The sequence below is a fragment of the Mercurialis annua genome, linkage group LG1-X (genome assembly GCF_937616625.2).
Source record: "Mercurialis annua linkage group LG1-X, ddMerAnnu1.2, whole genome shotgun sequence".
In the NCBI taxonomy this organism is placed as follows: Eukaryota; Viridiplantae; Streptophyta; class Magnoliopsida; order Malpighiales; family Euphorbiaceae; genus Mercurialis; species Mercurialis annua.
In genome coordinates this window covers 28445228-28471130 of record NC_065570.1, presented here as the reverse complement: position 1 = coordinate 28471130, position 25903 = coordinate 28445228, and positions in this window count along the sequence as shown.

Here is a 25903-nt window from a genome sequence, read left to right as displayed (position 1 = left end):
ACATTTGGATTTGTTTCGTAACATTTTAAACGTTTGGCTTAAATAGCTAAAAAGGTGAAACGTTCAATTTGTTTTGTAACGTTTTACACGTTTAGCTCAATTCGCTAAAAAGGTAAACCGTTAGGATTCGTTTCGTAACGTTTTAAACGTTTGGATTAATAAGCTAAAAAGGGGAAATGTTTGGATTTGTTTCGTAACGTTTTACACGTTTGGCTTAAACCGCTAAAAAGGTGAAACGTTTGAATTTGTTTTGTAACGTTTTGAATATTTGGCTTAAATAGCTAAAAAGGTGAAACGCTAGGATTTATTTCGTAACGTTTTAGACGTTTTCCTTAAATCACTAAAAAGGTAAAACATTAGGATTTATTTTGTTACTCGGGGGCAAGGAGACTCAAAGCTTAGCTAGCAGATCATATAAACTACTATATCAGAAGCTCGTCTCAAACACAAGACTCCAACAACATGCCTTATATAATAATAGAATCCAAGGTATAATATGCCAAATCATAAATAAACAGTCGGAATAATCCGAAAAACCCAAGTATGAATAAACAAAATAGACTGTTGGAACAGTTTATGAAATGGAACGAAATTACCAAACAATGTTTCTGGCTGAGTCGCGGACTAGGTCGCTCTCTTTAAGACGTTTCGCGGCTCTGCCTCTGATGGTGCAAGCAGTCGTACATACCACGTCGCCCCCAGGATAAAACAGCCGAACTCCGATGAATACTGCACTGTATTCAGCGGTCAATTACACCTTTCTTTCTATTGCTCAAGAACTCAGTTTTTAAGAAAATAGCTGTTAAAACGATTATTCTTTCTGATGGGGAAGACAGTAGTTTATAGCAATAAGAAAACTGAAACGGTAAAAAAAAAATCAAAACGTTTTCCTTTATTAAAGCAGTGAGTCAAAACGTGGGAGAGGAAAATCAGGGATTGTGTTTTATTCAAAATAAAACCGTTACAAAAATATTTCAGAAATAAAAAATTTATTAAGTGCTAAAACCGAACCTGACCTGACCTGACCTGACCAGCCGGCCGACCGACCGGACGGACGGCGCGCGCGCGCGTGTGTGGTAAATCGGGTAGGATGTAACTCCTAGCCCGTTCACAAAACTGGGTACCCCTTGGGGCCCAAACCCAAGTGTGAGAGATCAACCTTATAAGCTCAATTAAATGAGCTCTCCTAAGCAATGTGGGATTTCCACAATACTCTCTTTACTCTCACTTAGCACTTTTCTTTTCCTTATCTTTTCAAATTCAATTTTTGTACCAACAATCCCCCACTTTGAATTTTAAAATAATTTCTCGAGCAATTTCTGATCCAGTAAGATTGCCCATAAGCAGAGGTATCTTTCGATTTGAACCTTTGCGTAGTGTGTTAGATTCTGATTCAACAAGAGTGACTCGTAGTCTTGAACTCTATCTCGGACATCTAACCACACACAACCTTTTCTAAGAGTGTATTCAAAAGCCCGTGCGTTTATGGCCATGCACGTCTATCCCAGTTTAGTGAACGCTCTAGAAATTTTGCCTCAAATTTCATAGAAAGCGGCCCCACTTTCACATTCACAAAGGTGAAGCTATCAAGAGTACTCTTGTAGCTAGGTACTCCACTCCAAATGGAGTATAGACTTCATTAAGAGATTCTATTAACTCATCCTCTAATCGCTTCAGGAATCATGCCTCAGTTTTGCATGTTCTGGCTCATATCATTCATAACTTGTTATTACCCATTGAACCTATTTCTTGGGATCTCCAGTCAGTTAGGTCGGGTTACCATTATGAATGATTCATTCTATAGGCAATAGTCCCATTCCCTTGGAAGTTTTATGGACTTTCTCTCTCGCTAATCCTTTCGTCAAAGGATCTGCTAAGTTATCATCAGTGCGTACATGATCCACTCTAACAGCCCCTGTTGAGATAAATTCTCTAACAGTGCTGTGCTTACGACGTATCTGTCGTTTCTTACCATTATAATAACGGTTCTCAATTTTTGCAATAGCCGCGGTACTATCACAATGGATCAACACAGCTGGTATCGGTCTTTCCCATAAAGGAATCTCAGCTAGCAGGCTTCTTAGCCATTCACTAGCAGAAGCTAGTGCTATCATTTTTGACTCCATCGTAGATTGAGCCAGAATCGTCTGTTTCTTTGACTTCCAAGAAACAGCTCCACCAGCTATACTAAAAATATAGCCGCTCGTTGCTTTGGAATCATCTGACAATGTATTCCAATCTGCATCACTGTACCTTCAAGTACAGCAGGATGCTTCCAATAATGTAGTCCAAGATTCATGGTTCTTTTAAGGTATCTCATTACCCTTTCAATAGCATGCCAGTGCTCAATACTAGGTCTACTAGTAAACCTGCACAGTAATCCAACGACATATGCAATATCGGGTCTAGTACAATCAGTGGCATATCGAAGGCTGCCAATGATGCTCGCATATTCAGACTGTCGTACACTATCACCAGTGTTCTTAAAAAGTTTTACACTTGGATCATAAGGTGTACATGCAGGTTTACAGTCGAAGTAGTTATATTTCTGTAGAATCTTCTCAACATAGTGAGATTGATCTAAAGAAATTCCTTTTTCAGATCTAGTTATTTTTATGCCAAGAATGACATTCGCTTCACCTAGATCTTTCATATCAAAGTTGGCACCCAACATTGATTTCACAGCATTCACAACATGAATATTTGATCCAAAAATCAACAAGTCATCAACATATAAACATATGAAAGTACAAAGCTCATTCTCAGATTTATAATATATACATTTGTCACTTTCATTCACTTTAAAACCATTTGAGATGACAAGATTATCAAATTTCTCATGCCATTGCTTAGGTGCCTGTTTTAAACCATACAAGGATTTGTCTAACTTGCACACTTTCTGTTCCTGTCCATGTATCACAAAACCTTCAGATTGGTCCATGTAAATTTCTTCCTCCAATTCACCATTCAGAAAAGCGGTCTTAACATCCATTTGGTGTACTACCAAATCATAAAGTGCAGCGATCGAAATCAGCACTCTAATGGATGTTATTCTAGTAACTGGTGAATAGGTATCAAAGAAATCAACGTTTTCACGTTGTCTATAACCCTTAGTCACTAGTCGAGCTTTATATTTATCAACTGTGCCATCAGGTTTCATTTTCTTTTTCAAAATCCACTTACAACCTATGGTCTTGCAACCGGGGGGTAAATCAGTCAAATGCCAAGTCTTATTGGACTCCAAAGATTCCATCTCATCATTTATGGCTTCTTGCCAAAGATCAGCATCTAAAGAAGTTAGAGCATCCTGGAGGTTTGCAGGATCCTCCTCTAAAGAATAGACTTGGAAATCTGGACCAAAGTCTTTCGAGATTCTAGCTCTTTTACTCCTTCTGATCTCTGGTTCTATATCATCTGTAATCTCATTATTCCTGACAACAGGAATGCTACTAGATGATTCGCCCCCACTATTTCCTAATTTAAAAGGAAATTTTTGTTCATAAAAATCAGCATCCACGGATTCAATAATCACTTGTGCAGTCAAGTCATAAAATCTGTATGCCTTGCTATTGACTGCATACCCAATGAACACACATTCATAGGCTCTACTTGCTAATTTTATTCGTTTTGGATCAGGAATCCTAACATAGGCTAAACAGCCCCATGTTCTCAAATAAGACAAATTTGGTTGTCTTTTCTTTAAAATCTCATAAGGTGAAATTTTATTGTTTGATTTTGGTACTCTGTTTAGCACGTAGCAAACATTCAATAATATTTCACCCCACCAATAAGAAGCAGCACCTGAGTTTAATAAAATAGACACTACAGCTTCTGTAAATGTTCTATTTTTTCTTTCGGCTTTACCGTTCATTTCAGGAGAATAAGGTGCAGTTCTTTCATGTACTATACCATGCGAGTTATAGAAATCTATAAACAAGCTTGATTCATATTCAGTACCTCTATCACTGAAAATCTTTTGATTTTCTTATTAAATTGATTTTCAATTTCTGTAACAAATAACTTGAACATATCAAGTGCATCACTCTTATTTTTCATCAAGTACACAAAAGTAAAATCAGAACAATCATCAATAAAAGTGATAAAATAACGTTTGCCATTTCTAGTCAAAGTTCCATCAAGTTCACATATATCAGAATGAATTAAATCTAATGGTTCAGATTCTCTAATTACTGATCTATGTGACGTTTTTGTTATTTTAGCCTGACTGCAAAATTCACATTTTTCAAAATCATTTAAAGTCATTTTAGGAATTAATCCTAGATTACTCATATTATTAATTATCCGTTTATTAACGTGACAAAGTCTAGCATGCCAAACATTAAAATCAGACAACAAGTAAACTGAAGCAGATACTTTATTAATTTTAACATTCATCTTGAACATATTCTCGCAAGCATAACCCTTTCCCACAAAAATACCATTCTTAGTGATGGTGTACAAATCACCCCCAATAGTTTGAAAAAACCCAGCCTTGTTGAGAAGATAGCCAGACACCAGATTCTTCCTCATCATAGGAGTATGCATTACATCCTTCAAGATCAATGTCTTCCCTGAAGTGAACTTCAGTTCGACACTTCCAATTCCAGCAACAGTAGTGGTGTGAGTGTCACCCAATAGCACTTTCTTGTCTTCAACAGCAGTGTATGTCTTAAACATAGCACGATCATGATAGACATGGCGAGATGCGCCCGTGTCTACCCACCACCCTTCTGATCCACCAACAAGGTTGATCTCAGACATCACCTCAGTGATCATAGCCACAAACGGCTCTTCAGTCAGGTTAGCCTGAGGGGCTGCCCCTGGTCTGTTCCGACACTTGCGTGCCATATGACCCGGTTTTCCACAGTTGAAACACAGAAACTGTGGCGGATCATTTCTGACAGGTGGTTGCTGTCTCACATTATGGTTCCGAGCAGGATTACCATTCTGATTATTTTTGTTACGGTTCACATTTTGGTTCGAGTTCCCATTGCGATTCTGATTCTTAAAATTTTTGCCAGTTGGCTTCAGAACCGCAGAACTGAACTTTCTGGTGTTGTTAGAAACAACAAGCACCTCATCTTTCTGGTCCTGTTTTCTCGCCTCTTCCTCAATACGAAGGCGAGTAATCAAACTTTCCAGCGAAAATTCTTTGGTTTTATGCCTGAGAGAATTCTTAAAATCCTTCCACGAAGGGGGCAATTTATCAATCAATACAGCAACTTGAAACTGTTCATCAAGGACCATACCTTCAGATATTATCTCATGTGCAATTTTCTGCAATTCATGTGACTGAGCCTCGACTGAGTTTTCATCCGTCATCTGATATTTCAGATAGCGACTGACAGCATACTTCTTTGTTCCAGCCTCCTCCGTATCATACTTCCTTTGCAGCGCCTCCCATATTTCAGTAGCTGACTTATAATTATCTGAATTATAATAGTCATACAAATCATCACACAAAGCATTCAGAATATAATTTTTGCATAAATAGTCATAGTTAAGCCACTGTTGAACATCAGCAGTTTGTTTATCCAGTTCATCACCATCGGCAGTATCAGCAACAACAGGTAAAGGAGTAGTAAGAACAGCAGCAACATTTTTCATAGTAAGAAAAAATAAAGTTTTCTGCCTCCATCTTTTGAAATGGAGACCCTCAAAATGGAACGGTTTGTTAACATCAAAGCGACCAGAATCTAAACCAGAAACATCATCATTAGCCATCGCAGAAACTGTATACGTCTTAAAATTGTTGGAACAGCTTATGAAATGGAACGAAATTACCAAACAATGTTTCTGGCTGAGTCGCGGACTAGGTCGCTCTCTTTAAGACGTTTCGCGGCTCTGCCTCTGATGGTGCAAGCAGTCGTACGTACCACGTCGCCCCCAGGATAAAACAGCCGAACTCCGATGAATACTGCACTGTATTCAGCGGTCAATTACACCTTTCTTTCTATTGCTCAAGAACTCAGTTTTTAAGAAAATAGCTGTTAAAACGATTATTCTTTCTGATGGGGAAGACAGCAGTTTATAGAAATAAGAAAACGGTAAAAAAAAAAATCAAAACGTTTTCCTTTATTAAAGCAGTGAGTCAAAACGTGGGAGAGGAAAATCAGGGATTGTGTTTTATTCAAAATAAAACCGTTACAAAAATATTTCAGAAATAAAAAATTTATTAAGTGCTAAAACCGAACCTGACCTGACCTGACCTGACCAGCCGGCCGACCGACCGGACGGACGGCGCGCGCGCGCGCGTGTGTGGTAAATCGGGTAGGATGTAACTCCTAGCCCGTTCACAAAACTGGGTACCCCTTGGGGCCCAAACCCAAGTGTGAGAGATCAACCTTATAAGCTCAATTAAATGAGCTCTCCTAAGCAATGTGGGATTTCCACAATACTCTCTTTACTCTCACTTAGCACTTTTCTTTTCCTTATCTTTTCAAATTCAATTTTTGTACCAACAATCCCCCACTTTGAATTTTAAAATAATTTCTCGAGCAATTTCTGATCCAGTAAGATTGCCCATAAGCAGAGGTATCTTTCGATTTGAACCTTTGCGTAGTGTGTTAGATTCTGATTCAACAAGAGTGACTCGTAGTCTTGAACTCTATCTCGGACATCTAACCACACACAACCTTTTCTAAGAGTGTATTCAAAAGCCCGTGCGTTTATGGCCATCCACGTCTATCCCAGTTTAGTGAACGCTCTAGAAATTTTGCCTCAAATTTCATAGAAAGCGGCACCACTTTCACATTCACAAAGGTGAAGCTATCAAGAGTACTCTTGTAGCTAGGTACTCCACTCCAAATGGAGTATAGACTTCATTAAGAGATTCTATTAACTCATCCTCTAATCGCTTCAGGAATCATGCCTCAGTTTTGCATGTTCTGGCTCATATCATTCATAACTTGTTATTACCCATTGAACCTATTTCTTGGGATCTCCAGTCAGTTAGGTCGGGTTACCATTATGAATGATTCATTCTATAGGCAATAGTCCCATTCCCTTGGAAGTTTTATGGACTTTCTCTCTCGCTAATCCTTTCGTCAAAGGATCTGCTAAGTTATCATCAGTGCGTACATGATCCACTCTAACAGCCCCTGTTGAGATAAATTCTCTAACAGTGCTGTGCTTACGACGTATCTGTCGTTTCTTACCATTATAATAACGGTTCTCAATTTTTGCAATAGCCGCGGTACTATCACAATGGATCAACACAGCTGGTATCGGTCTTTCCCATAAAGGAATCTCAGCTAGCAGGCTTCTTAGCCATTCACTAGCAGAAGCTAGTGCTATCATTTTTGACTCCATCGTAGATTGAGCCAGAATCGTCTGTTTCTTTGACTTCCAAGAAACAGCTCCACCAGCTATACTAAAAATATAGCCGCTCGTTGCTTTGGAATCATCTGACAATGTATTCCAATCTGCATCACTGTACCTTCAAGTACAGCAGGATGCTTCCAATAATGTAGTCCAAGATTCATGGTTCTTTTAAGGTATCTCATTACCCTTTCAATAGCATGCCAGTGCTCAATACTAGGTCTACTAGTAAACCTGCACAGTAATCCAACGACATATGCAATATCGGGTCTAGTACAATCAGTGGCATATCGAAGGCTGCCAATGATGCTCGCATATTCAGACTGTCGTACACTATCACCAGTGTTCTTAAAAAGTTTTACACTTGGATCATAAGGTGTACATGCAGGTTTACAGTCGAAGTAGTTATATTTCTGTAGAATCTTCTCAACATAGTGAGATTGATCTAAAGAAATTCCTTTTTCAGATCTAGTTATTTTTATGCCAAGAATGACATTCGCTTCACCTAGATCTTTCATATCAAAGTTGGCACCCAACATTGATTTCACAGCATTCACAACATGAATATTTGATCCAAAAATCAACAAGTCATCAACATATAAACATATGAAAGTACAAAGCTCATTCTCAGATTTATAATATATACATTTGTCACTTTCATTCACTTTAAAACCATTTGAGATGACAAGATTATCAAATTTCTCATGCCATTGCTTAGGTGCCTGTTTTAAACCATACAAGGATTTGTCTAACTTGCACACTTTCTGTTCCTGTCCATGTATCACAAAACCTTCAGATTGGTCCATGTAAATTTCTTCCTCCAATTCACCATTCAGAAAAGCGGTCTTAACATCCATTTGGTGTACTACCAAATCATAAAGTGCAGCGATCGAAATCAGCACTCTAATGGATGTTATTCTAGTAACTGGTGAATAGGTATCAAAGAAATCAACGTTTTCACGTTGTCTATAACCCTTAGTCACTAGTCGAGCTTTATATTTATCAACTGTGCCATCAGGTTTCATTTTCTTTTTCAAAATCCACTTACAACCTATGGTCTTGCAACCGGGGGGTAAATCAGTCAAATGCCAAGTCTTATTGGACTCCAAAGATTCCATCTCATCATTTATGGCTTCTTGCCAAAGATCAGCATCTAAAGAAGTTAGAGCATCCTGGAGGTTTGCAGGATCCTCCTCTAAAGAATAGACTTGGAAATCTGGACCAAAGTCTTTCGAGATTCTAGCTCTTTTACTCCTTCTGATCTCTGGTTCTATATCATCTGTAATCTCATTATTCCTGACAACAGGAATGCTACTAGATGATTCGCCCCCACTATTTCCTAATTTAAAAGGAAATTTTTGTTCATAAAAATCAGCATCCACGGATTCAATAATCACTTGTGCAGTCAAGTCATAAAATCTGTATGCCTTGCTATTGACTGCATACCCAATGAACACACATTCATAGGCTCTACTTGCTAATTTTATTCGTTTTGGATCAGGAATCCTAACATAGGCTAAACAGCCCCATGTTCTCAAATAAGACAAATTTGGTTGTCTTTTCTTTAAAATCTCATAAGGTGAAATTTTATTGTTTGATTTTGGTACTCTGTTTAGCACGTAGCAAACATTCAATAATATTTCACCCCACCAATAAGAAGCAGCACCTGAGTTTAATAAAATAGACACTACAGCTTCTGTAAATGTTCTATTTTTTCTTTCGGCTTTACCGTTCATTTCAGGAGAATAAGGTGCAGTTCTTTCATGTACTATACCATGCGAGTTATAGAAATCTATAAACAAGCTTGATTCATATTCAGTACCTCTATCACTGAAAATCTTTTGATTTTCTTATTAAATTGATTTTCAATTTCTGTAACAAATAACTTGAACATATCAAGTGCATCACTCTTATTTTTCATCAAGTACACAAAAGTAAAATCAGAACAATCATCAATAAAAGTGATAAAATAACGTTTGCCATTTCTAGTCAAAGTTCCATCAAGTTCACATATATCAGAATGAATTAAATCTAATGGTTCAGATTCTCTAATTACTGATCTATGTGACGTTTTTGTTATTTTAGCCTGACTGCAAAATTCACATTTTTCAAAATCATTTAAAGTCATTTTAGGAATTAATCCTAGATTACTCATATTATTAATTATCCGTTTATTAACGTGACAAAGTCTAGCATGCCAAACATTAAAATCAGACAACAAGTAAACTGAAGCAGATACTTTATTAATTTCAACATTCATCTTGAACATATTCTCGCAAGCATAACCCTTTCCCACAAAAATACCATTCTTAGTGATGGTGTACAAATCACCCCCAATAGTTTGAAAAAACCCAGCCTTGTTGAGAAGATAGCCAGACACCAGATTCTTCCTCATCATAGGAGTATGCATTACATCCTTCAAGATCAATGTCTTCCCTGAAGTGAACTTCAGTTCGACACTTCCAATTCCAGCAACAGTAGTGGTGTGAGTGTCACCCAATAGCACTTTCTTGTCTTCAACAGCAGTGTATGTCTTAAACATAGCACGATCATGATAGACATGGCGAGATGCGCCCGTGTCTACCCACCACCCTTCTGATCCACCAACAAGGTTGATCTCAGACATCACCTCAGTGATCATAGCCACAAACGGCTCTTCAGTCAGGTTAGCCTGAGGGGCTGCCCCTGGTCTGTTCCGACACTTGCGTGCCATATGACCCGGTTTTCCACAGTTGAAACACAGAAACTGTGGCGGATCATTTCTGACAGGTGGTTGCTGTCTCACATTATGGTTCCGAGCAGGATTACCATTCTGATTATTTTTGTTACGGTTCACATTTTGGTTCGAGTTCCCATTGCGATTCTGATTCTTAAAATTTTTGCCAGTTGGCTTCAGAACCGCAGAACTGAACTTTCTGGTGTTGTTAGAAACAACAAGCACCTCATCTTTCTGGTCCTGTTTTCTCGCCTCTTCCTCAATACGAAGGCGAGTAATCAAACTTTCCAGCGAAAATTCTTTGGTTTTATGCCTGAGAGAATTCTTAAAATCCTTCCACGAAGGGGGCAATTTATCAATCAATACAGCAACTTGAAACTGTTCATCAAGGACCATACCTTCAGATATTATCTCATGTGCAATTTTCTGCAATTCATGTGACTGAGCCTCGACTGAGTTTTCATCCGTCATCTGATATTTCAGATAGCGACTGACAGCATACTTCTTTGTTCCAGCCTCCTCCGTATCATACTTCCTTTGCAGCGCCTCCCATATTTCAGTAGCTGACTTATAATTATCTGAATTATAATAGTCATACAAATCATCACACAAAGCATTCAGAATATAATTTTTGCATAAATAGTCATAGTTAAGCCACTGTTGAACATCAGCAGTTTGTTTATCCAGTTCATCACCATCGGCAGTATCAGCAACAACAGGTAAAGGAGTAGTAAGAACAGCAGCAACATTTTTCATAGTAAGAAAAAATAAAGTTTTCTGCCTCCATCTTTTGAAATGGAGACCCTCAAAATGGAACGGTTTGTTAACATCAAAGCGACCAGAATCTAAACCAGAAACATCATCATTAGCCATCGCAGAAACTGTATACGTCTTAAAATTGTTGGAACAGCTTATGAAATGGAACGAAATTACCAAACAATGTTTCTGGCTGAGTCGCGGACTAGGTCGCTCTCTTTAAGACGTTTCGCGGCTCTGCCTCTGATGGTGCAAGCAGTCGTACGTACCACGTCGCCCCCAGGATAAAACAGCCGAACTCCGATGAATACTGCACTGTATTCAGCGGTCAATTACACCTTTCTTTCTATTGCTCAAGAACTCAGTTTTTAAGAAAATAGCTGTTAAAACGATTATTCTTTCTGATGGGGAAGACAGCAGTTTATAGAAATAAGAAAACGGTAAAAAAAAAAATCAAAACGTTTTCCTTTATTAAAGCAGTGAGTCAAAACGTGGGAGAGGAAAATCAGGGATTGTGTTTTATTCAAAATAAAACCGTTACAAAAATATTTCAGAAATAAAAAATTTATTAAGTGCTAAAACCGAACCTGACCTGACCTGACCTGACCAGCCGGCCGACCGACCGGACGGACGGCGCGCGCGCGCGCGTGTGTGGTAAATCGGGTAGGATGTAACTCCTAGCCCGTTCACAAAACTGGGTACCCCTTGGGGCCCAAACCCAAGTGTGAGAGATCAACCTTATAAGCTCAATTAAATGAGCTCTCCTAAGCAATGTGGGATTTCCACAATACTCTCTTTACTCTCACTTAGCACTTTTCTTTTCCTTATCTTTTCAAATTCAATTTTTGTACCAACAATCCCCCACTTTGAATTTTAAAATAATTTCTCGAGCAATTTCTGATCCAGTAAGATTGCGCATAAGCAGAGGTATCTTTCGATTTGAACCTTTGCGTAGTGTGTTAGATTCTGATTCAACAAGAGTGACTCGTAGTCTTGAACTCTATCTCGGACATCTAACCACACACAACCTTTTCTAAGAGTGTATTCAAAAGCCCGTGCGTTTATGGCCATCCACGTCTATCCCAGTTTAGTGAACGCTCTAGAAATTTTGCCTCAAATTTCATAGAAAGCGGCACCACTTTCACATTCACAAAGGTGAAGCTATCAAGAGTACTCTTGTAGCTAGGTACTCCACTCCAAATGGAGTATAGACTTCATTAAGAGATTCTATTAACTCATCCTCTAATCGCTTCAGGAATCATGCCTCAGTTTTGCATGTTCTGGCTCATATCATTCATAACTTGTTATTACCCATTGAACCTATTTCTTGGGATCTCCAGTCAGTTAGGTCGGGTTACCATTATGAATGATTCATTCTATAGGCAATAGTCCCATTCCCTTGGAAGTTTTATGGACTTTCTCTCTCGCTAATCCTTTCGTCAAAGGATCTGCTAAGTTATCATCAGTGCGTACATGATCCACTCTAACAGCCCCTGTTGAGATAAATTCTCTAACAGTGCTGTGCTTACGACGTATCTGTCGTTTCTTACCATTATAATAACGGTTCTCAATTTTTGCAATAGCCGCGGTACTATCACAATGGATCAACACAGCTGGTATCGGTCTTTCCCATAAAGGAATCTCAGCTAGCAGGCTTCTTAGCCATTCACTAGCAGAAGCTAGTGCTATCATTTTTGACTCCATCGTAGATTGAGCCAGAATCGTCTGTTTCTTTGACTTCCAAGAAACAGCTCCACCAGCTATACTAAAAATATAGCCGCTCGTTGCTTTGGAATCATCTGACAATGTATTCCAATCTGCATCACTGTACCTTCAAGTACAGCAGGATGCTTCCAATAATGTAGTCCAAGATTCATGGTTCTTTTAAGGTATCTCATTACCCTTTCAATAGCATGCCAGTGCTCAATACTAGGTCTACTAGTAAACCTGCACAGTAATCCAACGACATATGCAATATCGGGTCTAGTACAATCAGTGGCATATCGAAGGCTGCCAATGATGCTCGCATATTCAGACTGTCGTACACTATCACCAGTGTTCTTAAAAAGTTTTACACTTGGATCATAAGGTGTACATGCAGGTTTACAGTCGAAGTAGTTATATTTCTTTAGAATCTTCTCAACATAGTGACATTGATCTAAAGAAATTCCTTTTTCAGATCTAGTTATTTTTATGCCAAGAATGACATTCGCTTCACCTAGATCTTTCATATCAAAGTTGGCACCCAACATTGATTTCACAGCATTCACAACATGAATATTTGATCCAAAAATCAACAAGTCATCAACATATAAACATATGAAAGTACAAAGCTCATTCTCAGATTTATAATATATACATTTGTCACTTTCATTCACTTTAAAACCATTTGAAGAAATAGTGTATAAGATTTACCTAGAAACGATGGAAGGCTGAGGAAAAAATTGAATAATAGAAATAAGGGTTAAATGCAAATTCATACACCAACTTTGACCTAATTTGCAATTACAACATAAACTTTTAAACTTGGCAATGTCGGTAACCAACTTTCATTTCTTGGTAAATTGGTACACCGACCAATCATAAAACGACAAATGGCGGCTTATTACAATGTCCACGTTAGTGTTTTTTGAGTTTGGTGTATCGATTTGCCAAAAGTGTAAAGTTGGTTACTGACATTGTCAAGTTTCAAAGTTTATGTTGTAATTGCAAATTAGGTCAAAGTTGGTGTATGAATTTGCATTTAACCCTAGAAATAACAGTGTGGCTGCCTTTAAAATAAATGTCTCGGTGCCCTTCTTTTTTTCAAATATGTTTCAAGAAGTTAGGGTTTAGATATTTATAGTCTTTTTTAAATAGGGTTTATTTAAAGACACAAATACAAGTTTCCCTTTAAAATATTTTATTAATAACGTTATTTTCAATCTTAAAAAAATCAAATTAAATCCTTTTAAAACAACTACAAACTTATCCTTTATAAATATTTTATTAATGATAATATTTTTGTTCTTAATAAAAATCAAATTAATTTTCTTTAAATACACATTATTAGAATTATAAATAGAATTACTTCCAGCAATTCTCAAAAGCCCCCTAACGCATATATCGATTAAAATTTAAGGCCCAAGGTTGATCCCCAAGGCAAAGGCATATAAAACAAATCCAAAATGACCTACCGGAAATCACACGAGCCAAAACACAATTTTGAGAAATCAAAACAACATCGGAAAAACACAGGGTGTTACAGTTGCGTTTTAAACATTTGGTTTAAAGCGCTGAAAATGTGAAATGTTAGGATTTATTTTGTAACGTTTTAAACGTTTGGATTAATTTCGTAACATTTGAAATGTTTGACTTAAATAGGTAAAAAGGTGAAACATTTTGATTTGTTTTGGTAACATTTTAAACATTTTAGCTTAAATCGCTAGAAAGGTGAAACGTTTGGATTTATTTTGTAATATTTTAAACGTATGGATTTGTATAGTAACGTTTATTTGGATTTGTTCTGTAACATTTTAAACGTTTGGATTTTTTTCGTAACGTTTTAAACGTTTGGATTTGTTTGGAAACATTTTAAACGTTAGGATTTATTTCGTAACGTTTGAAACGTTTGGCTTAAATCGCTAAAAAGGTGAAACATTTGGATTTGTTTCGTAACGTTTAAAATGTTTGGCTTAAATCGCTAAAAAGTTGAAACGTTTGGATTTGTTTCATAATATTTTATACGTTTGGCTTAAATCGCTAACAAGGTGAACGTTTGGATTTGTTTCGTATCGTTTTAAACTTTTTGATTTGTTTCGTGATATTTTAAAAGTTTGGCTTAAATCGCTAAAAGGATGAAACGTTAGGATTTGTTTCGTAACGTTTTAAACGTTTGGCTTAAATCGCCAAAAAGGTGAAACATTTGCATTTGTTTCGTAACGTTTTAAACGTTTGGCTTAAATAGCTAAAAAAGGAAAATGTTAGGATTTGTTTCGTAACGTTTTTAAATGTTTGTCATAAATCACCAAATAGGTGAAACATTAGGTTTTATTTAATAACGTTTACATGTTTTGCTTAAATCGCCAAAAATGGGAAACGTTTGGATTTGTTTCATAACGTTTTAAACGTTTGGCTTACATCACAAAAAAGGCGAAACGTTTGGATTTATGTTGTAACGTTTTATACATCTAGATTTGTTTTGTAACATTTTAAACGCTTGGCTTAAATCCCTAAAAAGGTGAAACGTTAGGATTTGTTTCGTAACATTTTAAACGTTCAGCTCAAATCTTTAAAAAGGTAAACTATTAGGATTTGTTTCGTAACGTTTAAAAAATTTGGCTTAATAAGCTAAAAATGGGAAACGTTTGGACTTGTTTCATAACATTTTAAATGTTTGGCTTAAATTGCTAAAAAGGTGAAACGTTTGGATTTGTTTTGTAACGTTTTAAATATTTGGCTTAAATAGCCAAAAAGGTGAAACGTTAAGATTTGTTTCGTAACGTTTTAAACAGTTTCCTTAAATCGCTAAAAAGGTAAAACGTTAGGATTTGTTTCGTTACGTTTTAAACATTTGCCTTAAATCGCTGAAAAGTTAAAACTTTAGGATTTGTTTCGTAACGTTTTAAACGTTTGGATTAGTTTCGTAATGTTTGAAACGTTTGGCTTAAATCGCCAAAAAGGGGAAACATTTGGATTTGTTTCGTAACGTCCGAAACGTTTGGCTTAATTTGCTAAAAAGTTGAAACATTTGGATTTGTTTCGTAACGTTTTAAATGTTTGGCTTAAATTGCTAAAAAGGTTAAACGTTGGAATTTGTTTCGAAATGTCACGATCCATTTTCATGAATCACGACCGGCGCTAGGGTATGGGTATGGTTGTACCGAAACCCGTAGCAAGCCTTGCGGATAACATACATTAATCATTTAATACATTGTACCTGCATAAAACCACATGCTCGTGGGCAACCGAGACTCCAACCTAGTATAGCAGTTTATATGTACAACATATAACTAATAAATGTTCGGTCAACTCCGAGTCTCTAACACTGCATAAATATTAAATAACCAAAGTTAATATAATAATACCAATCAACAAATAATCCAATTTAGTTAATTTGACAACAAGTACTACAACAAGTAAGACTTCTAATTACTACTGCGGTCTAAGAGTAAAATCACTTCAATAACTTTAATAAAATAAAGTAAGACCTCCGACGAAATAAAAAATCGGAGACCGGTTGACTCGCTCAAAACATAACCCTGGAAAAATTGGGAAAAACAACGGGGTCAGATATACTGAGATGAGTTCATACAACTATTTACATTTATTAAGTGAAAACCTTTAAGAACCTTAAAACATTTGTAAAGCAATTTATCATTATGGATAAGCATTGAAACCCTAAACCACAAATATCTAAATCCAGTTATCGTGCCGGTGAGACGTATCTCCATAACCAATCCCCGATGTCACTCAAATAAACATGTGAGTCCCAGGAGACGTATCTTCCACCGGCGCCCTCACTAAGGCGAGACGTATCTCTAACCTACCTCAAATATCATATGATCATATACCGGTACGCACGCAGTCTCGATGATGCCCATCGAGTAGCCCGTTCCAATTCAGATCCATAATGTCGAAAACAGTTCGAAAGCTGTATATACAATATATATATTTATAAAAATACAATTTACTTAATAAAGCGGTAAATAGCGATATAAACTCACTGCTTGCTAATCCACGTGATAACCTGGCAAGCAATCTAATCCCGGTTCGTCTCTGAAGCACAAACGGTCGATGAGTCTAGACAAGGTATAAATAATAATTAAAAACATACCCTAACTCTAGAGAGTACTAGACACCATGTAAGACTAGCACATGTAATAACAAGCCAACGTAAAATCGAACACATAAGGTTCATATGCATCCAAACCATAACCCAAGTTATAGAATACAAACCATATAAGTTTTCATTTCAAAACACAATTTGAATAATTCTGGAAAAAAGTTTTAAATAACCCATGTTTAAATCCATAACAGTGAGTCAGCCGAGTTATCAAAACTACAAAGCTTCTTCCCACTTGTTGGGCGACCAGAGTCAAACCCAACCAAAAGTTAAACCAAAATAAAACCCAAGTTTATATTCTGAATTACTTTGAATGAAAAGTATAGTCTTTTAAAAGCAAGAACACAATCTATCGTTTAGCCAACAATTGGAAAATCACATCATACTAACACAAGTATGTTAAACTTCTTTTAAATGAACCAAAAAGAATTAAATCATCCATTTAAACGTTAAACTCAGATTTGAAATAAGATTCAAACCACAACTAACCACAGCATGAACTTGACTACTAAAGTGAAACAACACAAATAAAGTATTTCAAAACCAAGCAATGCCAACATGCCAATAATAATACAAAACAGCCCCACACAATAATGGACAGCAACTAGATCATTGAAAAGTAATCAACACAACAACAAGGTCAAATCATGCATTATAAGCCATATAATTAACCTATTATTTACCAAGCATGTCAAAAATGTACCATTGATTCAAACACATAAGATCAGCCACAAAACATGAATTTCCAGCCCTCTATAACAATGCTAAAACAGCAATCTAACAAGCCATTAACATACGAAATCAACTAGCACTTAAACCCAACAATTGACATGAGTTGTAATGATTAAATCAAGTCAATCTAATGCTAAGCACCCTATTACAGAATTGACATGAAAATTCAGAGATCGAATCAGCCATAACATGGGTAAATCACATTAGAACACAGTCTAGCAACCTAACACATGAAGCCCTACTCATAAATCAAGGGATAGCAACACATACCGTTAAGAAGCAAGATCAGCGAAAGAACCAAATGGAAACAATGAATCAACACCCACAACATGATGGAAAAAGGGTTCGAATAAGTTAACAATCGATACACGCGATAAGGAATTGATTTAACAAAGGACGGAGTGTTATAATCGCTTACCAAATCCAAGAACGTGAGAGATAGCAAATGAATTCGTATTTCAGAGAGTTTTTAAGTGCCTAGGGTTTATAAAATAAGTGGGGGCTGATATGGGTTGAATAAGGGTCTATTTATATGCTCCAACACAGAATTACAGGTGAGGCACGATGAGAGGCGCGTTCGTCCCATCGCGCCTTCACCAGGCGCAGAAAACCTAAGGGGCGCGTTGCGAGGCGCGATGGCCCATCGCGCCCTCCAACGCGTCTCAATGTTTGATCCAACGGTCAACTTTTGTTTTGTCCCAACATATCCAAAAAGGAGCCCGATCCAACGGTTAAATTGGGAGATATACATGTTTTCTCAAAACATGTCAGATTTAGAAGGTACACGAATACATCATCGAATATAAAACTGAATACAAATCAAATCGCCATCGAAAACTCACACGACACATGCGACACATACAAGATACAACTCAAACCCCAAACAAAGTGTCACACTTGCTAAGTCTACCATTAACAATTCAAAACTAAGTCGGAAACACAACGAAACCATGACGGAAAAACACGGGATATTACACGAAATGTTTTAAACGTTTGGCTTAAATCCCTAAAAAGGTGAAACATTTGGATTTGTTTCGTAATGTTTTAAACGTTTGGCTTAAATAGATAAAAAGGGGAAACGTTTTGATGTAACGTTTTTGTAATACCCCGTAAAATTAAAGGATTAAATTATTCCACGTAAGGAATAATTTATAGGACCGGGAGAACGTAAATTAAATTTAAGGATAAATTTAATTTATAGTATCTCCGAAAATATAAAATAGTTATAGAAGTTAAAATATAAAAATTGGATATTTATATTTTAACTAACGGGAATTAAGAATACTTATAAATTAAAATAGGATAATTTATAAGTCCCGTGTGAATATTTTTGGAGTCAATATTCACGAAATATTTTTAGAAAGTTATCCCTAAAATTTTATAGAATTTGGAGATAGAAATTTTATTAAGTGGGTCTAATTTAGCCCTAATAAATATTTAATGATTTATTAAAGATAAAATATAAGTTCCGTGAGAATAAAAATTATGTTTTTATTCTAATTACGAATTATGGAATTCGTGGTTAAAATTTCATAAAATTTGGAGTTCGTTTTCCGTTTTAGTTACGGACGAGTATTTAAGAATTTGGGTTAAAGTAACGCGTGAATACCTAGGGGCTAGTTTGGAATTTAACCAAACTATATATAAACATTTCAAAATGAAATGTTTATAGCAGCAGAAATCAAAAACCTTAGGTTTTTGAAATACAGAGAACGGCGACGACGGCACGCGACGGTAGGTTCGACGGTTTCGATCCAATTTCTCGTTTCTAACTCAAATTTCTTCGGTAATCCATTAATAATCGAAGTTATAACCGTTATTTTGAATTTGGTTATATAGAAAATGGATTATATTCGAATATATAACGGTTACCGTATCGAATCGAACGTATACGTAATGATTTTACGTTCCGATAGCGGAAATGGATAGATTGGTGTTTGTATATGTGTTTAGGATCGAAAAGTGGCGTTTTAGCACGTCGGAAAGCCCGGGAAATCGAGTTTCCCGGGGCTGTGCACGACTGGTGCACGAACGTGCACTTATAGTGCACGAACGTGCACCAGCCATGGTGCACGACCGTGCACCAAGTGCACGATCGTGCACTAGCCTGGGTGCACGAACGTGCACCAGGTAGCACGACCGTGCACAGGGTTGCACGATCATGCTGCCATGGCTCGAAGGGGGGAGTGTTTTGGGGCTTTTTGCCCTAACTTTCGATGGAAGTAATCGTCGAACTATGGATGATTTAAATGGACTTTAAACCTTAAACCTGGACGTTTAAAGGATTAAAAGAACTAGGACAATTAAGGGAGTTCGATTAATTAAAACATAGAGATGTTTTAATTGGGTCCTCTATTAATCAAAGTGATTAATAGTTAGAGGACTATGAGTTGATATCGAAAATGAGTATAGAATAGATATGTTACATGTTTAGTAATGTCAATAGAGAGTCTACTCTTTAGAGTTAGAATTTTTGTTTCAATTGTGTTTAATAATTGTTTTCTAACTAGATCCGACGAGCAAGCAAGCTACCGGACCAGGAGAGTAGAGGGTGAACGAGAACTGTTTTGTGGATAACGGTTTTGTGTGTTCGCATATTTACTTTTGAATATTGATGCCAAAACATTTATAACTAAAAATGTGTTTGAAATTGCATTGCATAGAGTCAATTTGAAACCAATATATAGATCCACTGGAACGTGCTATCTATTGGGCAACAATAGAACTGTGTGATCACCGGTATTAATAAAACATTGCATTGCATACTAGTTGGGTTCTTTGGCCAGATGCTTGCAAAGCGGCCAAGACCTAACAGGTTATCCTGGGGAGCCAGTAATTTGATTTACGGCCCAGCAAACCTTACACAGAGATAAGATGATTGTGATAACATGAGTTCACATTTCATCCTGTGTTAAACAAGAGAGCACGAACTGTGACATTAATCACAGTTAACCAAATGGGGTTTCTCTTAGGGTTTCATTTGGATCGGTTATTTGGCTGCACAAAGTGTGTTTACATGCGATTTCTGCTTTTATTAATATGCTTGAGTAACTATGTGAATTCACTCATATTTGACCCCCGTTGATTTCCCTTTTCACAGGTAAATGATATTTTGACGTGACAAGACTTCCAATTCTTTCTCTGGAAGTTGTAACTAAATAAAGGTCACTCTAGAGCTGCAGAGTAGTTCTAGCTCCGAACAGTAGTTCAATTGTAAATGCTTAAACTCTGATATGAAACTACTGTGAGTATCATTTTGGGACAAAAGCATGTTTTTATAAAAAGGGCTTTTGCCAATTGTTTATAAGAAACCTGGTTTTGATAAAAACTTTGTGATTAATTAAGTGGCATGCTTAAACCAGTTACTTGACATGATAATTGGTTTGCACCGCTGGCATTGTTTTTGGACAGGGTTGTGTCAAGGTGTGTGCAGTATACATGTATTACCCTGAGTCCAAAAATGCGATTGCATGGTTTTGATTACACGTTTATTTGAAGGTTTTCAAATACTTGCGAAAAGAAATTGAGACCTTTTATGTTTTCAAAACGCGAAAAGTTTTTACTGTTTTTCCTAGGCTTGCTACGGGTTTCGGAACAACCATTCCCATTCCCTAGCGCCGGTCTCGACACGAGTTTCTAAGCGGAAATCGGGTCGTGACAGTTTTAAAGGTTTGGCTTCAATCGCTAAAAAGGTGAAACGTTTGGATTTGTTTCATAACGTTTTAAACGTTTGGATTTGTTTCGTGATATTTTAGAAGTTTGGCTTAAATCGCTAACAAGGTGAAATGTTAGGATTTGTTCTGTAACGTTTTAAACGTTTAACTTAAATCGCCAAAAACGTGAAACGTTTGCATTTGTTTCGTAACGTTTTTAACGTTTGGCTTAAATCGCCAAAATGGTGAAACATTAGGATTTATTCTGTATGGTTTTAAATGTTTGGCTTAAATCGCTAAAAAGGTAAAACGTTTGGATTTGTTTTATAACATTTTAAACATTTGGATTTGTTTCGTAACGTTTGAAACATTTGGCTTAAATCGCTAAAAAGGTAAAACGTTGGGATTTGTTTTATAACGTTTTAAACATTTGGATTTGTTTCGTAACATTTTAAACGTTTGGCTTAAATCGCTAAAAAGGTGAAACGTTACAATTTGTTTTGTAATGTTTTAAACGTTCAGCTCAAATCGCTAAAAAGGTAAACTGTTAGGATTTGTTTCGTAACGTTTTAAACGTTTGGATTAATAAGCTAAAAAGAGGAAATGTTTGGATTTGTTTCGTAACGTTTTACACGTTTGGCTTAAACCGCTAAAAAGGTGAAACATTTGGATTTGTTTTGTAAAGTTTTGAATATTTGGCTTAATTAGCTAAAAAGGTGAAACACTAGGATTTATTTCGTGACGTTTTAGACGTTTTCCTTAAATCGCTAAAAAGGTAAAACATTAGGATTTGTTTCATTACTGTCACGACCCAATTTCATGGATCGTGACTGGCGCTAGGGTAATGGTTATAGAAATACCAAAACCCGTAGCTAGCCTTGCGGAAAAGCAATCATCACAATTTAAACCTGCATAGAACTTACTCGGGGGCAACGAGACTCAAAGCTTAACTAGCAGGTCATATAAACTATTATATAATCAGAAGCTCGTCTCAAACACAAGACTCCAACAACATGCCTTATATAATAGTAGAATCCAAGGTATAACATGCAAAATCATAAATAAACAGTCGGACCAATCCGAAAAACCCAAATATGAATAAACAAAATAGACTAATTAGTTGTACTGCGGTGTAAGAGTATAAAATAGTTGACTAGCTTTAGTAAACAAAAAAACCCAAAAACATCAAGAAATCGGAGATCGACCAACCCTCTCATATCATAAGCCTGGAAAAATTGGGAAAACAACGGGATCAGATATACTAAGATGTGTTCATAATGCTATTTACATTTATCAAGATTAAAACCCTTAAAACCAAATCCTTTTATACTAATATACTTAAGATTATGGAATACAGTATTGAAATGAAACCCAAAGCACATAACCCAACGTAGATGGGAACAAATCCTCATCGAGCCCAAAATAAGCAAGACTTATAGTCAACCAATCCCAAAATACTTACCGGTGCACACAGTCTTGATACTCGCCAATCGAGTAGCTCGTTCCAATCCATATCCATAATTATTTAAATAGTAATAGCAAACATCAAACCTTAAGAGTTAACGGATTAATTTTGAACTTTGTAAAAAAATTTATTCCATAAGCATTACTGTATAGGGATATGAATGAGATAAGATCTATAGGAGCATTGTTGTGCGTGAAAATAAAGTGTTGACTCCATTCAAAATTTATAAAGCATATAACCAATTTTATTAATTATGGGAAAACAAATCAATTCCTTGCACCAATATTTAATGAATAACAACATTAAAATTTAAAGAAATAGTGTATAAGAATTACCTAGAAACGATGGAAGGCTGAGGAAAAAATTGAATAATAGAAATAACAGTGCAGCTGCCTTTAAAATAAATGTCTCGGTGCCCTACTTTTTTTCAAATATGTTTCAAGAAGTTAGGGTTTAGATATTTATAGTCTTTTTTAAATAGAGTTTATTTAAAGACACAAATACAAGTTTCCCTTTAAAATATTTTATTAATAACGTTATTTTTAATCTTAAAAAAAATCAAATTAATTCTTTTAAAAACAACTACAAACTTATCTTTTATAAATATTTTATTAATGATAATATTTTTGTTCTTAATAAAAATCAAATTAATTTTCTTTAAATACAAATTATTAGAATTATAAATAGAATTACTCCCGGCAATTCTCAAAAGCCCCCTAACGCATATATCAATTAAAATTCAAGGTCCAAGGTTGATCCCCAAGGCCCAAGGCACATAAAACAAATCCAAAACGACCTACCGGAAATCACACGAGCCAAAACACAATTTTGAGAAATCAAAACAACATCGGAAAAACACGGGGTGTTACAGTTACACTTTAAACATTTGGCTTAAAGCGCTGAAAATGTGAAATGTTAGGATTTGTTTTGTAACGTTTTAAACGTTTGGATTAATTTCGTAACATTTGAAACGTTTGACTTAAATAGCTAAAAAGGTGAAACGTTTTGATTTGTTTTGGTAACATTTTAAACATTTTAGCTTAAATCGCTAGAAAGGTGAAACGTTTGGATTTGTTTTGTAATATTTTAAACGTATGGATTTGTATAGTAACGTTCATTTGGATTTGTTCTGTAATATTTTAAACGTTTGGATTTTGTTTCGTAACGTTTTAAACGTTTGGATTTGTTTGGAATCATTTTAAACGTTAGGATTTATTTCTTAACGTTTGAAACGTTTGGCTTAAATCACTAAAAAGGTGAAACATTTGGATTTGTTTCGTAACGTTTAAAACGTTTGGCTTAAATTGCTAAAAAGTTGAAACGTTTGGATTTGTTTCATAATGTTTTATACGTTTGGCTTAAACCGCTAAAAAGGTGAAACGTTTGGATTTGTTTTGTAACGTTTTAAATGTTTGGATTTATTTCGTAATGGTTTAAACATTTTGATCTATTTCGTAACATTTGGCTTAAATCGCTAAAAAGGTGAAATGATAGGATTTGCTTCATAACGTTTTAAACGTTTGGCGTAAAACGCCAAAAAGGTAAAACGTTTGGATTTGTTTCATAACGTTTTAAACGTTTGACTTAAATCGCTAAAAAGTGAATCGTTAGGATTTGTTTCGTAAAGTTTTATACGTTTAGCTTAAATCGCTAAAAAGTTGAAACATTAGGATTTGTTTCGTAACGTTTTAAATGTTTGGCATAAATCGCTAAACACGTGAAACGTTAGGATTTGTTTAGTAATGTTTTAACCGTTTCGCTTTGTTACGACCCAATTTCATGGATCGCGACCGGCGCTAGGGTATGGGTATGGTTGTACCAAAACCCGTAGCAATCCTCGCGGATAACCTTAATTACAAATAAACCTGCAAGTAAACTGTTGGCGCAGCGGGACGTGAGGGTCCGAATCGTATATTTCAATTCGAAATTTGAATTCCAACAATTCGGATCCAGAAATTGATCATATCAATAACAAATGGATCGTCGTATCATCTAGTAATTAAAGCACGCATCTAGAAACCGTAAGAAGAATACCTATGTCGATTCTCCAACGATTCTTGTAGTCCCGATAGTACGGCGACCTCAAGCTCGTCCACACGAGTATGCGTCCGATTGAATCCTCACCTTGAAGTAATCTACAAGAGTTTCTCTTGCCGAGCAACCCTAAGCTCAAACTCTCGCCTCGATTACGTCTTTGCTGGGATGTATGAAAAACTTTCTCCAAGCTTTTCTGTGATTGATGACTACTTGAACTCCTTCAAATATGCTCTCTTAAGTGTGGTGTTGCCACCTTCTGACACGTCGGATGCTAGGTGTCACACACAGAGACATACATGACATCATCGTGACATCATCACATGACATCATCGTGACATCATCACATGACATCATCGTGACATCATCACATGACATCATCACATGACATCATCACATGACATCATCACGTGACATCATCATATGACATCATCGTGACATCATCATTCCATTAACTTATGATTAGTGCTTTAAGTATCATTAATTACACTAATTAATTACTTAAGCCTTCTAATCATAAAACTTGGTTAAAATATAATTAGGTTCCTGCTAATTTATAACTCTTATAAATTAGTCCCTAATTAACTTGGACATAGTACAATTAGGTTCCTACTAATTTATAACTCTTACAAATTAGTCCCTAATTTGTTCTTGTTTTTCATCTCAGATTAATTTCCGAGATATGCTAGTATCTATATGAAATCCATCTTTCGTAAACTCAATCGGTTGCACACTCTATTGTGTGTGACTAACTAGGTTCACATCTATATGGCAACGAGAGACATAAGAAACGCCTTTCTTATATTAAATAATTAAATCCCATTTAATTATTAATTCTCGTAGATCGAGAGTGACGTCTAGCAACATATCACGACCCCCAAATAGAGATGAATGTTTCGATGCATTCTTTTTGAACCAATGTTCATAATTACCGTACACTCAAAATTCCCTTCATCTAAGATTCCAATCTCGACTAGTGTCACGGTTAAGTCAAACACTGTATGTCTTGATTATATGACCTCATCTCCCAGTTCTAATTCTTGATAAATATGACTTCCAATAGAAACAACTTTCTATGTAAGTCATATACACCTGCACATGTTTTATCATCCATCAAGAACAATTTGAGATAGCATAGAATCTTATCTCCGTTCATCCAGAGTGATGAATCCTTTCTAGGTTAAACCCCTATCTCCATATACAACTAACTAGAGCCAACACATCCCGCGGCCCTAGCTCATGAAAGATCTAGGGTTAAGAAGTATCAAACTCTAATCACCTATATACAAGATAGTGTCACCGCAAGTCAAAGGACATATGTACAATTATGAACTAGATGACATTAAATTGACTTTGATGAAATACCATGTATAAGTCATCTAGCGTCACTTGTTCGACCCACT